This window comes from Paroedura picta, chromosome 9 (genome assembly GCF_049243985.1).
Source record: "Paroedura picta isolate Pp20150507F chromosome 9, Ppicta_v3.0, whole genome shotgun sequence".
Classification (NCBI taxonomy): domain Eukaryota; kingdom Metazoa; phylum Chordata; class Lepidosauria; order Squamata; family Gekkonidae; genus Paroedura; species Paroedura picta.
The window spans coordinates 8738387-8763749 of NC_135377.1; the positions used below are offsets into that span (position 1 = coordinate 8738387).

At 47.4% G+C, this 25363-nt stretch overlaps 1 protein-coding gene across 2 annotated transcripts in view; it reads left to right on the top strand.

Annotated features, from left to right (window-relative positions):
* The window catches only part of CYRIB (CYFIP related Rac1 interactor B), a 52852-nt gene that overhangs the window by 3789 nt on the left and 23700 nt on the right, over positions 1-25363 (top strand). The window contains exons 2-3 of one of the 2 annotated variants that reach the window (XM_077351498.1): positions 20896-20992; positions 23747-23824. The gene's annotated coding sequence lies outside the window, so the exon portion shown is untranslated. The remainder of the gene's footprint in view (positions 1-20895; positions 20993-23746; positions 23825-25363) is intronic. The other variant, XM_077351497.1, reaches the window with a different exon arrangement.

The following is a 25363-nucleotide window of genomic DNA, read 5'->3' on the forward strand; positions in this document are numbered from 1 at the left end:
AAACAATTAACTTCCTTGGGAGCCTCTCAATCACTTCTGTCTCAGTTCCTCTTGCTAGTTTCTGGTGATATAATCAGCACCCTTCCTCTCTTTCTTCTCTGTCCTTCCTTCTCTTCCTTCGTCTGTGAACAGCCCAGGCCTTAATCTGCCTGCTAAGGCAAGCTCTGTAAAGTCTCCCTGTGCAAGCTCACCTTGCAGGGCGAGGTTGTGTTAAAAGGAGCTCCCGCAGGCAGCTGCTCAGCCCCAGCTGCTCTAAATAGAAACCGATATTTTTGACTCTTCGGTCAAACTGCTAAAGACTTTCTTTGCGTTTGTAGGATCAAATGACTTACACTGGCTGCTGTTGTCAAGAAATCCTAGTGCTGCTTCCAATATTATTTTTCGCCTTCCTGTTAAGTACAGCTGAAAGACAATATTTCCTCTAGGGCGATTGGTAACACTCAGCCGCTGAACTGTGCTGATTTCAGCCTGGCCCATAAAGTGTTCTTTATCACCCTGTTGATTATATTGCCTGTTATTTCAGGTTATGGCAGGGAAGGAAAAATCCCAGGCTTCAGGCAACTTAGAACTCTGTTTATTACTTCATTGATAACCACTCTTCTTCCCAGGTGTTGACCCCTTTAAGTAGTTATCTGCCCCAGACCTGGGATTGCTCTCTGACCGATGAGTTTGGTTCAGGTGCAGTAGACCCAAAGTTCAGTCCCTGGCATCACCAGTTAAAAAGGGCCTTGAGTAACTGGGTTATGAAGGACCTTTGCCTGAGACATTGGGGGAGTCACTGGCAGAATTGATAGAATCATAGAGTTGGAAATGCAGGATCAGCCTAAAGGACCCCTAAAGCTGCTCATGGAGGACTGCCAGGGAGGGGGAGCTCACCACCTCCCAAGGCAGCAGATTCTACTGCTGAACTACTCTGTGGGAAACATTTCCTAATACAGCTGGTATTTGTCCACCTGTAATTGAAACCCATTATTGTGAGTCCTGTCCTCCGCTGCCCACAGGAACAGCTTCCTCATCTCCTCAGAGTGATGACCTTTCAGGTACTTAAAGAGAGCGATCATGTCCCCCTCAACCTCCTCTTCTCCAGACTAAACAATTCCAAGCCCCTCAGCCTTTCCTCATAGGGCTTTGGTTTCCAAACCCCGATCGTGTTCATTGCTCTCTTCTGCACCCGCTCTCTTCTGTCTGCATCCTCTTTGAAGTGAGGCCTCCAGAACTGCCTATAGCACTCCAGAGGCAGCCTGGTCAATGTGGCATACAATGGGAGCTACAACATCTTGCAGTCTCTGGATGTTATGCCTCTGTTGATACACCCCAAGACTGCACCAGTCTTCTTTGCCGCTGCATCACACTGACTGCTCATATTTAGCTTACAGCCCACAGAGTCTTGTTCATAAACACTGCCACCTAGGTCATACAAAATTGGATGGACCATTTGTTTAACTTAGTATAGAATAGCTTTGTACGTTGAGGTCTAATATTTCTATGCAGGAAATTGTACCGGGTTCCTTCCCTTACAGCTTGGTGCTGGCCTATATCAGACTTCCTTCTTTTTTCTTTTTCTTTTGATGGCCCTGGAAGGGTTTCCCAAATGGGTGGGAGTTAATTAATCTTTAAACATTTGTTTCAAATGTATTCCGTGAAATGACCATATATGGTCATGTCGACCCTCCCTCCAAAATATTGTTTTTAATATATTTTTATTCAATAATTTATAGACTGCCACTCCTGACCAGGTCGTCTCGTGGCGGTTAACAGATAAAACAGTAAAATCACAATATAAAACCCCTTAAAACAAATTAAGAAATACCATAATAACATTTATTCATTTTACAATCCTTCTCTATTCCCAAAATAGCCAGTGATGGGCTTGGAGGGTGGGAAGGGGAGGAGCCCCGGGTGGGCGTGTCCACAGCTGTGCTTCCCAACCATATTCTGCACCATTGGGCCACTTGTGGGGTTTCCTGAAGCCTAAAGAATATTTCAGGGGTTTCTCAATGGTAACAAAGATGAGAAAGGCTGGCTTATATTAACATTCAGTGCCACTCCTAAGAAACATGGTGGATGTTTTCTGCAGCCCGGCATGTTTCTGTTCTCTCCCTGTGATGATGGCGTGACGCTTCTTTGGGATGAGTGACAGATGGGATCTTCTGCTTTGCCATTTCCCTGCCAGGTGACACATTGTTTTTTTTCCTAATTGCCCTAAGTCCTTTCACAGGATGAATGCTTATATTGGCTTACGTAGAGCATGGCATTCGTTATAGATTTATGTCTGGCTTTATGGGCACTGTGAAAAACAACTTTCATCGCAGGCCGTTGTAAGGGGAATAGTCCACAAGAGAGAGGGATAAATATCTGGCAACTGTGAATCATCACACAGCTGTAATGTTCACATGTGATTCAGGTGAGTCAATAAACCTTAGAGAGATACAGCATAACTCAGAATTCCCTGTTTCATCGGCTGCGTGGCGCTGATGATAAAGGTCCGAAGTGTAGGTTATTTGTTCTTTGCAACTAGGAGGAATAAAACAAAACACGTGGAATTGTGGGGCAGGAAGACACCCAACGAAGAAGAGTTGGTTCTTATATGCTGCTTTTCTCTACCCGAAGGAGTCTCAAAGCGGCTTACAGTTGCCTTCCCTTTCCTCTTCCCACAACAGACACCCTGTGAGGTGGGTGAGACTGAGTGAGCCCTGATATTCCTGCTAGGTCAGAGCAGCTTTATCAGTGCTGTGGTGAGCCCAAGGTCACCCAGCTGGCTGCATGTGGGGGAGGAGCGGGAAATCAAACCCAGCTCACCAGATTAGAAGTCCGCACTCCTAACCACACTGGCAAGATGGCTCTCACCCAGGTCTCTCTCACCAAAAGGGCATCAAACTCCGTCTCTTATTCCTGCACATCTTTCAAGGGACTGATCACTCTCCTTCAGTTGGTAATTTAGCACTAGCAGAGAATTGGGGCCTTGGACCTGACTGGCCCAGGCTAGCTTGATCTCATCAACTCACAGAAGCTAAGCAGGGGGTCGGCCCTGTTTGGTGCCTGGATAGGGGACCACCAAGGAAGGCCAGGGCTGCTCTGCAGAGGCAGGCAATGACCAACCCCCTCTGCTCATTGCTTGCCTTGAGAACCCTATGGGGTCATCACAAGTTGGTGGAGAGTTGACGGCACTTTCCGCCCCCCAAAGAACTTGTGGGGTAGGGATGCACCAAACCAGCTGTCCCTGGTGCTATAAGCCAGAGGTAGTCAACCTGTGGTCTTCCAGATGTTCATGGACTACAATTCCCAAGAGCCCCTGCCAGCGGTTGCTGGCAGGGGCTCATGGGAATTGTAGCCCATGAACATCTGGAGGACCACAGGTTGACTACCCCTGCTATAAGCAATGGGCAGCTTGGTAAAACTATGTTTATTAAACCATTTATGTATCCTACCTTCCTTTGTGGCACAAGGCAGCTTGCAAAAATAGGGAAAAATGTGTTCAGTACAGTTAAGTCTCCTTAAGACATTTTCTCTCTGATCATGTGAAAACCAATCAAATCAGCATTACAAGTAATCTGGCAGTAACAAGTAGCCCGCAGAGCACATGAGAAGTAGAACCTACAGGATCAGGCCAGCAGTCCATCCAGAATTCACCTCTCAATGTGTTCTTCTCTTTCTCGTTTGAAATGCTGGCTTAAGAAATGGTTTAGCCACATAGTTGAAGCTGCAGTAGTCTGGAAAGCAAGCAAGCGTGCCCCATTGGAGACCGAGGGACACAGTGAGTTTTCTAGAGGTGGGAGGGGTAAAAAGTGTGAAAATGTGTGGCTTGAAACAGGATGAGAACCACACCTTTTCCAGGTGCCCGGAAGCATGGCTTCTTCAACCCAAGCAAACAGGAAGGTAGCTGTTCTAAAGGCCGTCTCGTTGTTGCTCTCCTGTATGATTCGGGGGCATGTTCTTTCCCAGCACCGCACGAAGAACATCCGGTCCCCCAGCAGGCAGACAAAAATCTGGCCAACCTTTCTGTGCCAAGGACACCTGGCCTCCCTAGGAGCATGTGTCTACCCCGTCAGCATCCCATCTTGGCAGTGCCTAATAATTTCGGGGGGTGGGGAGGCGGCAAGAGCTGAGCTCTGCTATTATTGTTGTTTTCCTTGATGACAACAGAAGTAGCTTTGTGCACCGCTCTGGTCCCTGTCCAGAGACCAGGGGATGATAGGGGATTTTAAAAAAATACAGGAGAGGGTGCGTGTGAACAAGCTAGTAGCACAAAGGGTTTTGCAGAAGTGTGTTGTGAAGAGCACTTGCAGGTGGTGGAAGTATAATAAATCTAATAATAATAATAATAATAATAATAATAATAATAATAATAATAATAATAATAATGGCAACTTCGGGGTGGGGTACATCTTTATTTGTTTACGTAATTAAAACTTGAAAGCCGCCATCCCGCCCGGTTTCAGGTTCTCAAGTTGGCAAGCCATTGCATTGGACAATATTAAAATCTCATGTAAACATTTAAAAGCAATTAAAGCACATGAAGGGGAGGAAGGGTTAATAAGCAACAGCGAGCAGCTGCCAGACAAAACAGAAAAGGGGCTGGAAGGGGTGGGTGGGGAGTGTGAGAAAGGGAACAAGGACAAGTGGCTGGCAGAGATGAAGGGTTAAGAGTGGTTCTCACCCTTTGGGGGTCGAATGACCCTTTCACAGGGGTCACGGCAGGGCAGGCAGCTTGGCGGGAGGGGGGGCTATCTACACACCAGCCTTGTGGGGTAGATCAAGATAGAGCGTTCGTCTGTCTGGAGCAGCGGAAAAGAGCGAGATCGGCATGGTGGGACAAGAGACAGAACTGAACTGAGAAACCCTGGGGAAAAACAATTTATAGTCAATCCTGAACAATGGATCTTCCTGCCATTAGTCAGTTTTGGTTTAATTTCTGTGAAAGAATCCTTGTATCGTTTTATGGTTGGGGGTCACCACAACATGAGGATCTGTCTTAAAGGGTTGAGGCATTAGGAAGGTTGAGAACTACTGGGCTAAGGGATTCCAGCTCACGAAGACGAAGCAAAACATGGGGAGCCCCCGAAGATGTGTTAAATAAGAAGCCCCGTGCTTGAGCCACCAGTTCGAAACAAGCCCTGTCCGTGGTTCTGTCAGCTGGGATAGATGCATTTTTCCAGGGAGGGAAGATCAACCCAACCTGCCTTCCAGATCAGTCTCTGGTAGCCTTCCACGTAAATGGAGAGTTGACTGTTTATGAGCCCACCTTACATGCTTCATTGGGAAGCTCAGTAACCATCAGCTTGGTTATCATAGGGAGCTGGTACTCCTGGATTCTGGCTGATGATTTCAAGCCAATATCTAAAGTTCAGCCATCCTCGTCTTTTGTGCACCCCTGGGCCCATGGAGCTGTCCTCTTCACCTTTTCCTCTGCCTCATTCTTCTGGACCACTCCCTGTTTCATTTCTCCTTTCCCGCAGTCTCTTTGCCTATGCCAGTTATCAGTTGTTTGGGGTTGGACTCTTGGATATCAGCTTCCCTGCTGCCTGGTGAACCCAGGGCAGAGCTGGCCCTAAACTCACCCTTATTCCTCAGCACTGTTGAAACAGGATTATGATTAGGGAGGAGCAGAGGGTTGTGAAGAGCTTTGAAAGAGCTAACAACACAAGGCGTTTATAAGCAGTGCAGCATGAGTAAGCTGTTCCTTTATATCGTGACGCCATACATTTATGTGACTCATGGCCTACAGGCCACAGTTCTACCTGGGGTGGGTATGGTAACGCTCCCTCTTTAAGATTAGTTTCACTTCTTGGAGCTTTGTGGCTGCTCTTCTCTCTGTCTTTAAACTGATGGCTGCTTCTGAATTGCATCCTGTTTGGGGATGGCCTGTTGTATCTTACAAGATGCATGGCCAAACAAGGCAATATAGAATCGTGCTTTCCATTACAGATGAAAAGGAATCAGACTGCTCCCATCTCTCAGGATCTCCTTGGCATATTAAGCCAGTTTGCAGATCCTGCTTTAGAATTAAGTGACTTCTGCTGAAAGCTGCTTAGGCTTTGGCATCATGGCCTCCCTTTAGGCTTTTTGGTATTACGGTGCTCCATCTCTTTGTATCCCCTTATCTTAAACAATGAACCTTCTCCTCAAAGTGAGGGGTGGGATAGAGGAAGGAAGGAAGGAAGGAAGGAAGGAGGGAAGGAGGGAAGGAGGGAAGGAAGGAAGGAAGGAAGGAAGGAAGGAAGGAAGGAAGGAAAAGGCAGGGAGGAAAAGGCAGGGAGGAAGGATAAAGGATAGAGGGAGGGAAGGAAGGGATGAATAAAAGGGAGGGAAGGAGGAAGGGAGGCCAGGTGTTACAGGTAACCCTAACCCATGGGAGTCAGTGAGTAGCTGTTTTCCCTTCAAGGTTGGGACAACCTTCTGCCCATCACATTGACCTCACCTGTCGGTATACCGATTTAATAGACTTGTGAACAGTTGATCATCTAATTGCAAGGTCAAATCCTTTGGGATTGGATAGACAGACAAACCCTCTATCTCAATCTACCCCACAAGGTTGTTGTGTAGATGGCACCCCCCCCCAAGCCAAGCTGCTTGCCCTGCCCTGACCCCTGTGAAAGGGTCGTTCGACCCCCAAAGGGGTCCTTACCCCCAGGTTAAGAACCAAAGCTCTACCAGAAGCCTTCCATTTTATAGTCTTTCCAAGGGAAAGGTTTTCCTGCCATATAAGCATAAAACCAACCTCATGGGATCTACATGTTCAGCTATTACAAACATTAGTCCAGTAGCTTTTATTCCTCCTATCGAGTGTGAAGTATTTGGGGGGGTTCTCTTGCAAGTGATCAAATCTGCTGCAGCCTGCACTCTGAATGCAACCCAGCTGCCTCTGGTTCTCGTGGTGCGCCTATGCAGCAGAGGCGACCTGTGTGATTAGAGCCAGTGTGACAGTTGCTATTTCCTGAGCGCCAGCCATCTGGCACCACATACCTGCATGCCTTTGCCTCCTCCAGCACAGGCGCGTTTGAAGTCTCCTCTGAATTTAGGCAGAACAGCTTCCGTTTTCACATCCGCCAAACCCAGAGTGCCTTGTTTGCATTCTCAGGAGTGTACCTGCTGCATTTGATTTGTCTGACTTTTTTTTGGGGGGGGGGGTTGTGATTATTATTTTGGTAATCCTCCGTTGCCAGAGCCGCGTAGCAGAGACTTGAGCTGTGAATCCGGAAGTCTGCGGTTCCATTCGAGTCTCTGCCGTACTACAGACAGCTGTAGGCATTGCAGACTCCCACGTCAGCCGCCTCCAATCTGAAGCGTAGGGTAATAGGCCCTACCTGACAAACTGATTTATTTATATTTATTATCAAAATATTTTGTATCTTTCCTCATGGTTCAAGGCAGCTTACAATAATAGTGAGAACCGTTTTAATACGAAAGCCAAAATAAAACAGCGGACCACAAATTTCCCTTCCCCTCCGCCTTTTAAAAGGTGCCTGCTATTCTGACCCTCTCAAAAGACCTGGGAGGCAAGCAGGCCTTGCAAGCACCTCCTGAAGATCTCCAAGGAAGGGCCTCCTTCCGCTCCCCATGGAAACCCTTCTGCAGACCTGAAGCCACAATGGAAGAGGCCCAGTCTCTGGCTGATGTGAGATCAGCTGTGGGATAAGTGGTGGGATAACAAAAGGGACAACTGCCTGATGACTGGAGTCAGCATGCAGGGGACGGTCCTTCAAATGTGTGGGTCTCAGGTTGTGAAGGGCTGTAAGTAATATGGGTGAAGTGTCTTAAACACTGTACAATTGAATTAATTGTTTCCAGTTTCCTAAGGAGGTGGTGAGCTCCCCCTCACTGGAAATCTTCAAGCAAAGGTTGGATACACACCTTTCTTGGATGCTTTAGGATGCTTAGGGCTGATCCTGCGTTGAGCAGGGGGTTGGGCTAGATGGTCTGTATGGCCCCTTCCAACTCTGTGATTCTGTGATTCAGTTGTCATTTTAATCGCCAGAATGGCATTTCTGTCATATTTGTTTGTTTCTTTATTTGGATTTTTATACCCCCCATTCTTTACAGCTCTGGGCGGTTTACATGGAACATTGTTATAATGTTCCATGTAAATTTAAGCAATCTATAACATTATACAATTTTCAGTAGAACATCACAAGAATCTATCGGTAACAATTACAACACAACATGACTAACAACAACACTGGGGAGATCAAATTGTTCAGTTATGGCAGGGTGTCAAGGGGGGGGGGGACCAGCAGATGTTCCAAGTTGGCTGGCCTCAATCAAATGCCTGATGGGAAAGCTCCCTTTTGCAGGAACTGTGGAAGTTCAGGCAAGGCCCCGATCTCTTTGGGGAGCTCGTTCCACCAGGTGGGCGCCAGGACCAAGAAAACCCTGGCCCTCGTTGAGGCCCGACGTTCCTCTTTAAGGCCAGGGATCCACAGCCAGTTGGAGGTGGTGGAGCATAAGGCTCTTTTGGGGGTATAGGCAGGGAGGTGGTCTCTCAAATACACTGGGGGGTGATTTCCCCTCAGCAGGTGCTTCCTAGTTCGAATGTTCTAGAAATCTGTCTTGCGTATCTATAAGCCAACGTATGTCAAGTATAGTTAAGCCTAGCTCAGACTTTCTCAACTTTTCCCCCCATTGAAAACCCCCTGAAACATTCTTCAAACTTCAAGAAACCCCAGAAGTAATGCAATCATGTAGAAAGTGGTTGGGAAGCAGAGCTGTAGACGTACCCACCCAGGGCCCCTCCCCTCCCCTCCCCTCCTCCTCGAGGCCCCTCACTGGCTATTTTGGGGTGGGGGAAGCAGTTCATCATGACCATGTAACACTCACCAATTTGAGAAACCTTTCCTTCCAGGGCCATCAAGAAACTCCAGGGTTTCACAAAACCCTGGTTGAGGAAGCCTGGCCTAGCTCATTGCACGAGGTGCCCTGAGAAGGGCTGAGGCCAAAACCTTTCTGAGAATGTCTGATCTAGACCGGTACGTGTTCCATTGTTTGGAGAGGTTTAATGTCTGGTATAGGAAGTGGAGAAATCACTGCCTTTCGTCAGAGCTTCCTGTTCTCCCAGTCTCTCTGAGTTAGTGAAAATGCTCATGTTAAGTGGGAGACCTTGGCGGTCAGTCACCAGAGAGCTGGTTCTTTATGGCATGCAGCCTATTCTCCCCCCCCCCACCTCCCCTGCCACCGCTTTAATTCTCCAGCACATTTTGGTGACACGCCCCACCCAGCGAAAACCTCCCACCCACTGGTTTCGCCAGGAGATTTCATAGCTTCGTCCTCGGCCTTGTCACCGTACAAGGAACAGCGAAGAAACAGCAGGGCCTTCGTTCCATGAAGGATTTGCCCTCCCTGCTGCGGGTTTTAAGCAGGAGTTGGCAGTTGGTGGTTGGAAACCAGTGTGAAAGGCTATATTTATCCAATAGGAGTCGGGCTACGGCATTGACTTGTTGATGTGATTGGCAGGGCAGGCTTCCTTAAATAGTCGGGTATTGTCATTGAACAAGAATGGCATTTATAAAGGTTTCATTACACAACGGGCGACAAAGGGACACAGCGCATTCTGACATCTTCCTGTTTCCTATAGGTTCTTTTCCGATTTTGCAATTGTAACAGCGTTCGCCTTAATAGCTGTGCTTATTGCACGCTGCAGAACAAGTGCAGCACAATCTTTGCGAGGCACAGCTAGCAATTCAGACGTGGCACCGACCTTTGGCCAACAAGAGTTGTTCTCGGTTAACCTAGATCTTTGGGAGGGAAGGGAGGCTATTAGAACTGGCACTGTTCATCTTTGGCATGAGTCAGGTTACCAAATCTGGTGCCAGGTGCTCTAGAAATGTATTTTTCCCCATTTACCATCCTTCTAGAACAGGGGCTCGTGGGAATTGTAGTCCATGGGCATTCTGGAGGGCCGCAGTTTGACGACTACTCTTCTAGAATAACAACAATCCAAAATAAGGTTTATCAGCATCCAGGAGAATGCGTAGTCCACAGACCTCAAGAAGGCACACAAATAAGCCACAGCATTCAGTCTGCAAGTTCTGACATGCAGTGTTTTGGAGGTCATTAATTCATAGGGTCACTCTACGTCTGAAGCGACTGTGACGGAACAAAACACACACAGAAAATGATGTAAATAGGTAAATTTAGGGAGGTCTAACTTTACCAAGTGCCCAAATGGGAGACCACTTAGAGATCACTAACCCCCCATCCCCCTGTTGCAATCTAAAGGGGAAAGTGAGGCAACAGTGCAACCGGATGCAAATAAATAGTTCAGGTCACATCTGACAGTATCAGGGGACTTACGGTGACAGTATCTTTCAAAGTTGCGGGTGTTTTTCTGAGCTAGGGTGAACCCAAGAGAACTGAATAGATCGGTTATGTGTATTGTTGTAGCTATTGTGACCTGTCCCCTCACTGGATGGCCTGGATCAGGGGTGGGCAAACTGTGGCCCTCCAGATGTCCATGGACTACAATTCCCATGAGCCCCTGCCAGCACATGCTGGGAGGGGATCATGGGAATTGTAGTCCATGGACATCTGGAGGGTCACAGTTTGCCTACCCCTGGCCTAGATGGACACTAAACAGATTTGGCCCCGATTAGTATGTGGTTGGAAGGCCCCCCAAGGAATTCCATTGTTGCTACTCGGAGACAGGTGTGCATGCATGCGCACTCCCTCATTCCAGAGATCACTGGCTCACATCTCATCTTAGATGGCAATGGGCAAACCGTTCTCAGCCTCATTCCCTCCAGCATGCCTTACAACGATTCCCGTGGTAACGTATGTGAAGTCCTTTGAGAAGCGCTCTAGAAAAGTTGAGGATAATAGACATGTTGAGTCAGGCCAACAATCCTCCGAGCTCAGTTGAGCTCCTCTGAAGAGAGACCTTTGTTTATTTAGCTGTCAAGGCTTATTGTGTTTTTAAGAGGCACACCCTTCATGGAAGCGCCTGATCATGGCTCTCTTTTTTTTAAAAAGCCACCTGAGCTGTGTGCACCTAGCACCACACCTTGTGATTGTGAATTCCAGAAGATTTTAGGTAGAGGAGGCCCTCCTGACCTTCTTCATAGGTTCCTTACTGAGACACTTATCTTTTACTTAGCTGTTTATATCTTGCTTATCTCTGCTGTGGGGACCCAAAGTAGTTTACATCATTTCCCTCTCCTCCGGTTTATCCTCACGACAACCTTGTGAGCTCGGCTTGTGCACTTCGGCAGCCATTCAAGCCCGAGACGGCCAGCACCGTGGCACGGGGAGGAAGGGTGGCGCTGTCAGCAGTGTGCCAGGTGGTGTAGGTCATGTGCCGCCAACAGTGCTGCCCCTCCCTCCGTGCCGTGGCGCTGGCCACCAAAGTGTGCCAAAGTGCGCAAGCCTACGGTGAGCTATGTTAGGCTGAGAGTGAATGACTGACCCAAGGTCCCCCATTGAGTTCCCGTGGGACAAGTGGGGATTGAGATCCTAGTGAATCTAACACGGTGCCCTTTCTAGCAAGACTGCAAGGTGGTGTGCCATTCTGAGGGTTCCCGGCCCTAGGGAAGCATGTCTAGCCTCGGCCAGGGCCTTTTCGGTCCTGGCCCCCACCTGATGGAATGAGCTCCCGGGAGAGCTGTGGGCCCTGCGGGACCTTTCAACGTTCTGCAGGGCCTGTAAGACGGAGCTCTTCCGCCAGGTCTATGGTTGAGTCTGGGGCTGCTGGGGTACATCGACTGCTTTCCCCCGGGCTTCTTCTTGAACATCGTCGACCTCCTTCTCCTCCACCCACCCCCCCTATTTTAGGAAGGGGGTAGGAAGGGGATCTTATTATTGTGCCTCCATGCTGTGACATTTTAAAGTCTTTTAATGGGAGTTTTAATGGGGTTTTAAGATGCTGTAACCCGCCATGAGCCATTTGGGAGTGGCGGGAAATAAATCGAAATAATAATAATAATTAACTTTTTGCAGCTTTCGTAAGCAGATCGCATTGAGACCGCACAGCCACTTTTTGTTGGCCACCGTTTGGGAATGGTAGATATAAATGGATGGCGGATCTTTGCCACTTGGGAATCTGTGAACTGGGTGCTGTGTTCGAAAGGTTCGCTTTTGCATAGTTTGTGAGTAGTCTTTGCTCTTCATTGGGTTTCCAAACACTTTTGGTCGGAGAAAAGTAGCGTAACTTGTTTTGGGGGAGTGGCAGGGGATTAAAACGAACATGTTATGGCATTGCACGGAGGATGAGATCGGAGCTGCTGGCCTTGGGAGTGAGAATAAACACGCTTCTCTATGAATAGAAAGGCGCAAACAAGGAAATACTAGCGCCGGAAGGCAAAATCACGAAACTCCAGCTCAATTGTTTCATCCATATCATGCGATCCAACTCAGTGGAGAGAGCAGTTATGCCAGGACTGGTCAGTGGTCGAAGGAAACCAGGCTGACAAAGAACACGGTGAATAGACACAGTCAAAATGGACACCGGCCAGAATGTTATGTAATGAAAAGAAGTGGTGCAAGGTTGAAAAACGTTGATGCATGGGATCATCAAGAGTCAAGACACGACTGACAGGATAACATCATCATCTATATTATGTATCTATATTATTATGGTTACTACCTTCAAAGCCTAAGAATGGGCGTTGAAAGGGCCCCTTCCCCTGGCCCCTGGCCAGGCAGCTTATGGTGGCTTTGGGCCGCAGCGCACAGCCGGATCAAGTGGGGCGAGTGGGAGCTGGGCAGCTCATTAGCAAGCCCAGGACAGAGCTCCTTAGCAGGCAGGCAGCAGGCCCAGCCTAGTAGGCCAAGAGGACCTCGTTAGCAAACCTTCCACCATGATCTTTTGCCCAGGGCCCTCTCACCTGCTGCTGGTTCCAGGCACTGAGGCACAACTGAGAGCAAAAAGGCTAGAGTGCAGGGACGGAGGGTGGGAGCTGCAGAGGCAGGGCCAATCAGGACAAAGCTGGCTGCACCCTGATTGGCCCTATTCCAACTTGGACAGCCAGACACATCCCACCCCCCAGGCTGTTTCACAAATATATAGAGGAACAACAATGGATAAGGATAAGGATTATAGAAAGAAGATACACTAGACTAGATACCATTGTACATATTTTATATCATTATATAGGCTTCCTGTGTGTAACTCTGCTATGCAATAAATAGTGGGAGGGCAACGAGAACCCTAGCAGGCTGAATCAAACTCTGCTTCCGGCAGGAGTCTGGAGAACCAGGAGCCTTCTGAAATGGGACCCGAGGGCATATTCTCCTTTTCTTCAGCTTCAGCCCAATCTGGTATTCACTCTCCAGCACTATTTCAGGCAGGAAATACAATGAGCCACGCACCAGCTCTGGGCAAAAGTCACTGAGCACCAAAAGAGAATTTCCATTGTTGTTAGCAATACAATTACGTCTAGGATGTGTAGCTTGATGCTCTGTGTAGACTGTGTGCGCATGCAATCCAAGAACGTGCGGAGTGTAGGCTGAAGATTGAGATGTTTAAAAGCATTTAAACATTCCCATGGAAGAAACCACGTGGACTCCAGGAGTTGAAGGATTACATTGTGCTATAGCTTGCTTCTTTAAAAAAATTTTTGATGCCGCTAAAAGCTACTTGCTATGACCTAGTGATTACCTGCTAGAGCTCTCCCTTCCTCTTACGGACCTTTCCCTTTGCTTTAGACCAGGAGTAGTCAAACTGCAGCCCTCCAGATGTCCATGGACTACAATTCCCATGAGCCCCTGCCAGCATTTGCTGGCAGGGGCTCCTGGGAATTGTAGTCCATGGACACCTGGAGGGCCGCAGTTTGACTACCCCTGCTACATATACAGAGAAATGCTCGTGTGGTTCTGACTCTGCACTGAAGAGAATGGGATCATCCAAGATCCAGTTGAACTGCTTATGTGTATGAATAGATTTGCCCTGAACTTCTATGAAAGGAAGATTCCGTTTTAGTAAGACTGTGTTTCATATTTATGTTACCCATATTCCCATCTTGAGCAGTGTTGATTCATTCATGACCTCATAATTCTAATCTGACGTTTCATTAAAGTCACAGTTTGAGATCTTTTAACGTGACATGAGTGGAATTTATTGCCCAGCAGTGTGGATGCTGAGTTTTTCTGTCTTGCATCTTAATTCCACAAATCTCTTATAAGAAGAAGATGAGTTATTTCTTATATACTGCTTTTCTCTACACGAAGGAGTCTCCAAGCGGCTTACGTTCGTCTTCCCTTTCCTCTCCCCACAACAGACACCCTGTGAGGTGGGTGAGTCTGAGAGAGCCCTGATAATGCTGCTTGGTCAGAGCAGCTTTCTCAGTGCTGTGGCGAGCCCAAGGTCACCCAGCTGGCTGCATGTGGAGGAGCGTGGAATTATACCCAGCTCGCCAGATTAGAAGTTCTCAGTCCTAACCACTACAACGCTACACCATGCTGGAAGGTGGTGGTGGTGGAGGATATAAATATTACCAAACTTGAAGAAACACAAGCAATGGTACAGTTCAGAATTGGAGAGCTAATGACAAATTGGGTGCCACTTCCCCCAAAACTGTGTGCAGAACTTCCTTTCCTCCCTTGCTTCCACCAATAGTCATGATTGACCTTTATCATGTCTAGATTATGGGAAGGCTTTTGTGAGTGTGGCAGTTCCGTAAACGTACAGAAGGCATTATTCGCTGGATTTACAAAGAAGGCACCTGTTCCTTATGACTGTGATGCTAGACTTCAAACTGCTAAAAGAAGCCAAAGGGGTGGCTAGAATTCCTGGGGGTCAGGAATGCAGCTTTAGTGCTGTTCATTGCTCTTTCCCTCTCTCCACGATTAACGAAATTGGATTAATTTATACGCTGAATAAAAGGTGATGCAAATTTCCTCATGTAAATGGGGGGTGGGGGGAGGGTAAAAGTCGCTTTCCATTGGAGCAGATTCTTTAAAAAAAAAAACAAAGCATACACAGCATAATTCAGGATTATGATAATAATTAGTGGGGTTAGTGTTCATCAGTTTTGCATATCTTGCATTTATTCCTGAATATCAGGCTATTCCTGGAGAAAGAGAAGAACGAGAGCAACCTTTCTTCCCATATTAAACGGGGGAACTTGCAAGTGCTGAGAGCTGGGAAATGGAGTAGAAAAGGAGAACAAATAACTAGATGACATATAATGGGGATTGTGCGTTTTGTAGAGGTTTTCATATCCTACCATGATGTCAAATAGTACAGAATAGAATCATAGAATCATAGAGACAGAAGGGACCTCCTGGGCCACCTAGTCCAACCCCCTGCACTATGCAGGACACCACCCTATCGCTCATCCACTGTCACCTGCCACCCCTTTGAACCTTCACAGAATCAGCCTATCCATCAGATGGTTATCCAGCTTCTGTTTAAAAATCTCCAAAAATGGAGAACCCACAACCTCCCAAGGAAGCCTGTTCCACTGAGAAACTGCTCGAACTGTCAGGAACTTCTTCCAGATGTTTTGATGGAATTTCTTTAGCATCAATTTCATCCCATTGGTTCTGTTCTGTCCCTCTGGGGCAAGAGAGAACGACTCTGCTCCATCCTCTACATGGCAGCCTTTTAAATACTTGAAGGTGGTTATCAGATCTCCTCTCAGTCGTCTCCTCTCCAGGCTAAACAGACCAAGCTCCCCCAATCTTTCCTCATACGTAGAGCATTATTGTGATGGGCTCCCCTTCCTTGGGCCTGCATTCTGATCCAAACTGGCCTGGGGTTTCCACTGCCATGCCCCATTTGGCCAGTTGAAATCTGGACACGGCACTGGATCAGCAAGATTTCCTCACCCCAGGCAGCTGTGGTGTGTCTGTCTGGGCGACCTCACTCTGCCCCCACAGTGGCAGCGTGCTGATTCCTAATCTAATCCCCTTCCGTAGTTTGGAAAATATCAGCAGTATTTTTCTAACGTATATACGTATTTGGCTGATCTTGCTAATCTCTGAGCAACCTGGAAAATGGCAGTATTCAAATTCCCCTCATTTAAAGAAAGAGGAAATACTAAAATTAGCATGAGCAGAATGTCCATCTCCTCCCCCCTCCTCACTCTTGTAAAAATAAAAGATTAAATACAGTAGTGCTGGGAGCGATCGAGGGCAAAAGAAGAAGGGGACGACAGAGAATGAGGTGGCTGGATGGAGCCACTGAAGCAGTCAGTGCAAGCTTAAATGGACTCCGGGGAATGGTGGAGGACAGGAAGGCCTGGAGGATCATTGTCCATGGGGTCGCGATGGGTCAGACACAACTTCGTACCTAACAACAACAAAGTGCTAAAATAGTTTCTGAATGTAGCCCTTTTTAATTTTTAAAAAAATCAACAACATCACTCTCACTTCCTGTTTCGACGTCTGCTAGTAAGAAACCAGCATGGCCTCAGAATTACTGTCATTGCAAACATATTCAATCTTTTTTTTCTTCTTTTTGGCAAATGTGGTCTCTGGCAGCCTGCAGGTCACACGAGAATCTGGGTGCTGTAGATCTGTTCAGCTAGCAGAAGCGTTTTCCTCCTCTGATGCTGTGAGCAGAAAAGATGTGCAGGATCCAACCTAACATATCCTTATTTTGCACGCTGTACCAAAGACAGAGGGTGACGAATTCGTTATGCTATGCATTGTCCAAAGGTGTGGCTTCTAGTCTTTAAGATTATGCAGAAATATTGCCATGTGTGCAGATGGAAACAAATCAAATGTTTATCCTCCCCTGGAATGCTTCCAGTTATGTTCCATTATTCATTCAGTTGTGCTTACTGGACAGGGGATTGGTTTATTCCTCCCCCCCCCCCCGGTTTCTTTAGGATGTCTGTGAGTTCATAGTTTGAGGAAGAGTGCTTGCACTTTAAAGCTCATGCCTTGAATAAATCTTTGTTGGTCTTAAAAGGTGCTATTGGACTCTGATTCTGTTGTGTAACATTAATTGAAGATAGGGTGAAAGCCACTGTACGTACCAGAAATGAGAATGGTGACTATTCACTGGATGTCCAAATTTCCATAGCTAATTACTCTATCTCTTAATATCATGTACTTTGCAGATACTGTTAAGGGTTGTCTAAAGCAGTGGTCCCCAACCTTTTTATCACCAGGGACCGGTCAACGCTTGACAATTTTACTGAGGCCCGGGGGGGTAGTCTTTTGCCGAGGGACGTCGCTGCCTGAGCCCCTGTTCCACTTGCTTTCCCGCCGGCACCCCTGACTTCCCGCTGCCCACTGGGGGGGCGCTGCCAGCACCAGCTGCGCAGTGCTATGCTGAGGGGGGGCACCAGCCATGGAGGCCACTGGAGAGCACCAAAGGTGAGCCGGCAGCAGAGTGGCAGGGCAGCCCCCAAGGCAGCAGCCGGGGAGGAGGATGAGGAGGAGCCGCGGCCCGGTACCGAATGATCAACGAACCGGTCCCGGTCCTGGTTGCAGCCCCTGTCCTCTTGATGTATTTTGTTTCCCCTTTTCTAAAAGAAACTAAACTTAAGGATGTGACTCAAATCGGTAGAAGGAAGGAAGCCCTAACTGAATGCCGTCGGAGCTTGTGACAAACACAATGCAAGTGGTTAGCGAACGTATTCTGTCGCTTGCAGCAGGGGTAGTCAACCTGTGGCCCTCCAGATGTCCATGGACTGCAATTCCCATGAGCCCCTGCCAGCAAACGCTGGCAGGGGCTCATGGGAATTGTAGTCCATGGACATCTGGAGGACCACAGGTTGACTACCCCTGGCTTACAGGGCCCAAGTGGTCCCCTTGCCCAGCGGTTCATAAGACGACTGCTTACTGCCGCGGTAGATAACCTCTTCCCTCGCCAAGAGCCATATTGGAAAATGCATAATGAGCCGCTCTTATATATTTCACTTGCATGCGATTAACCTAATTTGCCACTTCCGTGAATATAATTGAGAGACATGCTGCACTTCTAGGGTGTTCTTCTGAAATAGCTGTCCTTGATACGGAACACGAGGCAGAGCTTGGGAGACTTTGAAATGCAAATCTGTGACACGTGATGGCTTTGATCTGCCTGGGAATTGTTGCCTTTCCTCTTTGAATTGTGTTGCATTTAAAGCGTTACATTATCGAGCGTTTTCCCTACAACCATGAGGATATTGCAGCCTTCCTATCTAGCAAATATGGCCCGTGGTCATATTTTAATTCCTTTTCGGAAGCTTTCTATCGGGCTTTGAGTTTTGTGATATTTGGAGTGACTACCTTGGATGGTTCCCAAAGCAGGAGTTTGCACTCTCCGAAGAATTGGGGGTGGGGGTGGGGGGGTCACTTAATGGCCAAGGGCATACGGCTTCCATTAGTGAGGGATTCTGCATTATGATGCCTGGAGGTATTTTCTTTTTCCAGGCGGGCTAATTCTGCCGTAGATAAAGATACACCTTTGCTACGTTTAGGTTTTCATACTTGGACGGAAAGTGTGGGCAAGTTGGTGAGAGAATTTGAAACAGTCTCTTAACATTGAGAGCCAGTTTGGTGTAGTGGTTAGGAGTGCGGACTTCTAATCTGGCATGCCGGGTTCGTGCAACCAGCTGGGTGACCTTGGGCTCGCCACAGCACTGATAAAACTGTTCTGACTGAGCAGTGATATCAGCGCTCTCTCAGCGTCACCCACCCCACAGGGTGTCTGTTGTGCGGAGAGGAATGGGAAGGCGACTGTAAGCCGCTTTGAGTCTCCTTCGGGTAGGGAAAAGCGGCATATAAGAACCAACTCTTCTCCTCTTCTTCTTCGTTCATAGTGGTATTCCATTGTAGATTTCCATCCCCCTCCTTCTGCTGTATTTTTAAGATTCTGTGATGCCTTCACTAGCAACTAGGACTTCTGAGACCCTTGTGTGGAAACACCCCCCCCCCCAGGTAACCAAAGCCCCTAGTGAAAATTGGGATCCCTATGAAATAATTGCAAGCAGAGAGAAAAAAAATTAATTAGAAGAATAAATAGCTTTCATAGAGATTATATAGTTATTTCACTGTGCACGCATTTTGCTAATGCAAAAATATCTCTACATGTTAATGAATATCTTTATATGAAGGACTGTGTGTTATTGTAGGTGAATATCCCGATGTGTTTGAAGTCCAGCATGGCACATCTTGAAGCTTATCATCACGATTAGTTCTGACCATTGATGATGTCTATTGTATTGGTCTTTTTGAGTCCTTGCTAGTAAACAGGTTACGCTGGGTGCATGTGAGCCAAATTTCAGCTTTCTCTCGATTGCGGAAGTATAGCAGTGCAGTCATCTCTATGAGTCAGGACCAAAATACCTCTTTGTGTGTTGTTGTTCTTGTATTGTAATTGGAGGATGATAAATGGAGAAGTGGGAATTGAAAAAGGTTGTGCAAAAGGAAGGGGGGGGGAGTGGCAAGTTGCAAATTATACTATGGATCATGCGGTCTCTTTGTCTGGTTTCCCTCCCAGGAGCAGACCATATAAAAAAACTGCCAGGCTTGACTTCCCCTTAATGCAGCTTGTCCAGGACAGTTTCTGCCATTCCCAAATATAACTGGGTTTTCCCTTTCAGGAGGCCTGTCACTTCACCACTTTTGCATGTTTAGATGAGTTGAACCAAGAGACACAGTAGCATCCCGAGTAGAGTTAAGCCAATGCATTGGGGGGGGGGGTGTAACTTTGCTCGCCCTGACCTGGATACCCCAGACTAGCTTGATTTTGAAAGCTCAGCAGGGTCAGCCCTGGCTGGTGCTTGGTTGGGAGATGTCTAAGGCAGGGGTAGTCAACCTGTGGTCTTCCAGATGTCCATGGGCTACAATTCTCATGAGCCCCTGCCAGCTTTTGTTGGCAGGGGCTCATGGGAATTGTAGTCCATGAACATCTGGAGGACCACAGGTTGACTACCCCTTGTCTAAGGAATACTAGGCTCTTGAAACAGAGGCAGGCCATGGCAAGCCACTTCTGAACATCTCTTCTCCTGAAAACCCTACAGCAGGGGTAGTCAAACTGTGGCCCTCCAGATGTCCATGGACTACAATTCCCAGAAGCCCCTGCCAGCAAATGCTGGCAGGGGCTTCTGGGAATTGTAGTTCATGGACATCTGGAGGGCCGCAGTTTGACTACCCCTGCCCTACAGAGTTGCCATAAGTCGGCAGTCACTTGGGAGCACTTTCCACCAACCTCAGCTTTGCTTGGGATGGGACGGCTCACTGGAGGCTTGTGTAGAGCTGCTCCTCTCTGAGCCCACAGTTCTGCGGGCTCAGCTGATAGATTTTGAGGCGCTGAGACTGGAGCAACTCTGCACAAGGTTGCAGCGTCAGTCCTCCGTGGAGAGCTTTGTGCGTGCCCACAGGGTTTTGCTGCTGACTCAGAATGCATGGTGTAGGAAAGATGCTCGTGTACCACCCGTGTGCCAAGAAGCGATCGCGCTGGTTTTCAGTTTGGAAGCACAGCAAGTCCTGCACTTAATGTATTGCAGCGGTTTCGGTAATTTTCCTTGGCCATTCCTGGTAATTTATCAGAGAACTTAAAATAGTCTCTAGCAGAGTGCTTGCTTGAAAAGAGCTTGCCTTTCCACTCTTGGAAACCGATTTCCTTGATTTATCGTGCGTATACAGAGTTCCACAAATGCAGCCATTATTGGAGACTACTTATTTCAGCCTGAAAATCACTGGTCCTGTCATGGCACCCCAGAAAGACATCCCGTATTTTCGTCCTTCTCCCGTTGTGTATTCCAAGGGACTCCGGGAGGGCTCTCACTTTCCTTCATGGCAGATCTCTCTCATGGAGAAGGTAGGGTTCAGCATCTTGTTGAAGTCATGTTTTTAGGGACCCTGAAGTCACCCAAATCTCTTGCGTTGTTTTGGAATGCCAACAAAGCATGGTGCGGAATGACTTAGTGACATTTTTAGCTTCCTGCTTGAAGGTGCTTTTTGTTGAGGTGCCTGCAAAAGCTAGTGAAAAGGGCTGACCCCTTTCCAACTCTTCTTTCCATGTTGTAGGATTTGAGAGTGGAGAAGCGGCCTACCAAAACCAGCCCAATTGTGACGCCTCCAGAAGATCAGATCAATTAACTACGCAGGCAGTCCTCAATCCCAGGCAATTTACGGTTATGAAATGTTCACTATGGTTTTTGACTCCTTCCACTTTTGGTCTCAGGTTAATTTCAGCACTTAAACCTGCATCATGTGTCTTCATACCGTTCCTGTATTTGCAAAATGTCAGCTTCCTGTTTTGGGAAGTCCCCCTCCCGATCAGAAGGAACAGAAGAACAATCGCTTGATCCCCTTTTTATGGTGTTGGGTTCTGCCTTGATTGTGCATCCATACAAGTGTATCAATCTTCTGATATTGTATCTGAGGAAGGGCTCGTGCCCATAAAAGCTCATACCTTGAATAGAACTTTGTTGGTCTTAAAGATGCCCCTGGACTCTAAAGTTGTTCTTCTGAAAAGACAATGAACTTCCTTCAGGTTTTCGGAACAAATTTACTATCAGAAATATACAGACTATATATATCATTTTATTCTCTTTTTTCGTTTCATTGCTTTTTGCTTTTGACTTCAGATTCCACCTCTCCACCCATCCCCACGTTCTGGCTCAGGCTGGCCATCTGTCATAATTACTTCCGTGACCTCCGAAGAGATGCCCGCTTTTCAGGAGTTGCCCAGATTGTTCCAGAGGAAGCTGCCCATTCTACTTAATAGCAAAGGATGATACCATCTAGGGCAGTGGTTCTCAACCTGGGGGTTGGGACTCCTTTGGGGGTCGAATGACCCTTTCACAGAGGTTCATGGCAGACTCAATACGGGGTGGTTTGCCAGTGCCTTCCCCAGTCATCACCGTTTACCCCCCAGCAGCAAGCTAGGTACTCATTTTACCGACCTCGGAAGGATGGAAGGCTGAGTCAACCTTGAGCTGGCTGCTGGGATCGAACTCCCAACCTTATGGGCAGAGCTTTCAGACTGCATGTCTGCTGCCTTACCACTCTGTACCACAAGAGGCTCATTGATCTCTGTAATGCCTATCAATTTAGTTTCAGCAAGAATAATCATGAGCTTTGTATCGCTTCCTGAGAAACCTGCCTTTGCTGCTATGCCAACTGTGTTCATTGAGAAAGTTGACGGGGGCCTGCCATGGAGGCTATCCTTGGCAAAAATGAATTACCAAGACGTCCGATAAATAAAGCTTAATTTTTGTAGTGTCCTTGTCATCGTGTGCCAAGATCCACTTTGCTGGAGTTCTTTCCCTTGCCCTCAGGCAGAGGGTAGCTCTCCTGCAGCCCTGCTTCTAGCTGCCGTTGGGTCTTCTGGGTCTTAAAAAACTCTGCATGTAGAAAGCTAGCACTCCAAGGAACTGTGAAACTACAAGCTAGCACTCCAAGGAACTAAGTGAAACTAAGTCTGTATGTCCCCAGTGCTACGTGACACCTGCTTCTTGCTTGTGAGTAGCATCTTTCTTTAGTAATCATCGAATTGTGCAGTTGCATGGGTATTATGTCTTCCTTTTGACTCCTCAGCCCTGCTCATGCTGTCTTGGCCAGTCCCAGTGATACGATCACATGTAACAATTCCAGCTGCATCACTTGGGTCACAGGGTTCAAGATTCTAGGGTTGCTGTCTTCTGTGCTAGCTTCTCTAGGCTGGCTGTATATTTTCATCCGATTCCTAGAGGAAAGATCGTACATCTTTCCACAGTGCTCACATGATTATCTGTTGTTAGTTCTTAAATCTGTGCTCGTGCGCGTGGATGTGATTACACAATTGGTGTGACTGGAATTTACTTGAAAAGTTGTCGCCCATTCCAGCCATTGTTGGGAAAGTTGACTGGCGAAGGTACTGGCAAACCACCCCGTATTGAGTCTGCCAAGAAAACGCTGGAGGGCGTCACCCCAAGGGTCAGACATGACTCGGTGCTTGCACAGGGGATACCTTTACCTTTACTTTTCTTCCAGCCACTAAGTCCCTGTTGTCATGGGATTATTAGTACTGTATGAATGGTTCTCAAATCTTCTTTCTAATGGGGGAAAAAATGGAGTAATTGAGATAATAGTAGAAGAGAAAGAGGGGGGGGAGTAATCAGGAGTTCATGTTCCCCTCTGCACTTTTTCAGGTGCAAAAATACCCCCCACCAATAGTTTCAGTACTTGTGGGGCAGACAGGATCACCTGGTTCCCCTTACTGCATTTTTAAGTTCCCTAAAACGGCATCAGGGCCTCGGGTGGGATCTGTGGCCACTGCGTGTCTGGTTTGGCCCTCATTCCCGCACAGATCCAAGGCATGCACTGTGCTTGACCACAACTTCTCATTGTGTGAGGAGCAAAAGATATGACCTGCATTTGCTTAGGTCGATTCTCTGGACCTCTTGCTGGAGAGCATTCTGTTGACTGGAGGAGGGTGTTCTGATAAGCGATATCCAACCTTGAAGCTACAATATGAGGGAAATGGCTGGGTGCATAAAAAGGGTGCATAAAAGTGGATATATAACCCCCCTCCCCCAGTAAATTACATTAGTAAATCAGAAACTGACAGTGCTTGGGCATCTCTCTGCCTTGTTTGGAGTGTAGTAGTCTTAATAATGTTTTAAATATACAAGGACTCTTGCTGTGCCGTCTCTTAAATCTCGGAAGTGCCGAAGGCAACGCATGAGAGATGAGCTCGTCTCCGGTCCCACAGGGAAATAATACCTAAACATGTTTTTATCCGGTTGCTCTGGCTTTTGGGATATCTTCAATATTTGATCATGTTAAGCCACTTGGAATTGGTTTGAACTTCTTTTTAATGGGTAACTCATAACAACACGCCTTAGGTGGTATAATCTCATTTTCACCGGGTTTTGTTCTTTCATCTCTGTAGGTTTCGTAGAAAAGGCTGTCGCGTTTCCGTTATAAGGTATTAGCATCCACAAAACCTTCAAGACGATATTGTCACTTGGTAAGTATTTGTGAAGTGCTTACGCCTATATATATCTTTATCCCCCCCCCCCCCCGGTGAGAGTGATTTCTATTTTCACTGATCAGAACTGCATCCATTAATTTATTGTGTTGTTAATGCACTAGAGCAATTCTTTTTGGGAGCACAGAAGAGGCCCTCAATTCAGCAAATCTATTCCCCTCCAAGAAGATGGGAGTTCTGAAGAACCCAGAACAAAATTAGGTGAACGCTGCCAGGGAAGGAAAGGTGCTCATGAGACCAAGGAAATTAACATGTACCTGGACTGTGTCCACTGTCATATGGGGAGAAATGAGGCCAAATCTGCTGAAAAAATGAACCGCCTGATAGTCTGCTAGAACAGGATTCCCCTGCCCCTTCCCCCCAGATACATTTCTGCACCTAATGACAAAGGCACCCTGTTGATTGAAGCCAGAGTTCCCAAGAATGTTCCCCAACAATCCCCCCAAAAGCCATTGTAGGGAAAATGGGAAATCAGGTCCTACATGCCCAGCTCTCCAACCGGAGGTGTTCCTTCCCCAGACCATAGTCCCCCAAAACGACCGACGAACTAATCCTATTTCAATTCAGAGTCTTCAGGCCCGCTGAGTAAAGCCACATGTAGCAGCAGAGAAGACTGGCTCCAGTGTCTTTGGGAGAGGTCAAGTAGGGTAGGAGGGATGCTGGGCCATGCCAGAGCTGTGGGGGTGGGCGCTGCCTTGGCTGTGCCTCTTTCCGTAGGACTTTGGGGCATAGTCCTCAGTGCTGATAAGAATTCTTGCATTGTCTCCTTTTTCCAAATCCATAGAGCTTTCCAAGGACTCAAGCAGCCATGCAGCTTTGGCCGTAAACACAGACGTAGAAGAAGCTGCAGGGTCTGTAAAGTTCTTCAGCGTCTCCTCCGTGTCTGCCCTACACAGTAGGAAAGCAGATCAGAGGGCTACTCTGGCTTCCTGGCCTGATCGCTTCTAAGCAGAGCCATATGTGCCACTGGTGGCTGACTAGACAGGTCATTATAAAGGACGTCAGAGCAGCTATGCCGGATCAGGCCAATAGACCATGGGGCCTTTGCAGAATGCACTTTAAATTTGCATGGCTAGACATTGAATGCTTTGGACTGGCAAGATTCATTTCCTCTGGAAGATGTTTTTAGGGGAGGGGGGAGTGAATTGGATTGGGTGGAGGGTACTCGCCAAGCTTTTGTTGTTATAAATCGTCAGGGGAGATGTGATTTCTGTTGGACAACGGTAGAGGGGTAGAACGTTAGCCCCCTCCCCCATACTGAGCAAGACCTAATGTTGACACCCAGTTGCTTTTTAGAGTGAAAGGAAATACTGGGAATTCCAGTGCAGAGTCCTACACATAAACCCTGTTCTTTGGTCCTTCCTGTTCTTTTTTTTTTTTTATTCTGTGTGCTGGTCTCTGATGAAAAGAATACGTTTAAAGCCAAGTTGACTTTCTTTCTTAAGGATCTAAGAAGCTGGACTCTCAGTTTGGGGCTGCAGAAATACTCCTTGCCCCATAAAACTCAAAGATTTTAAG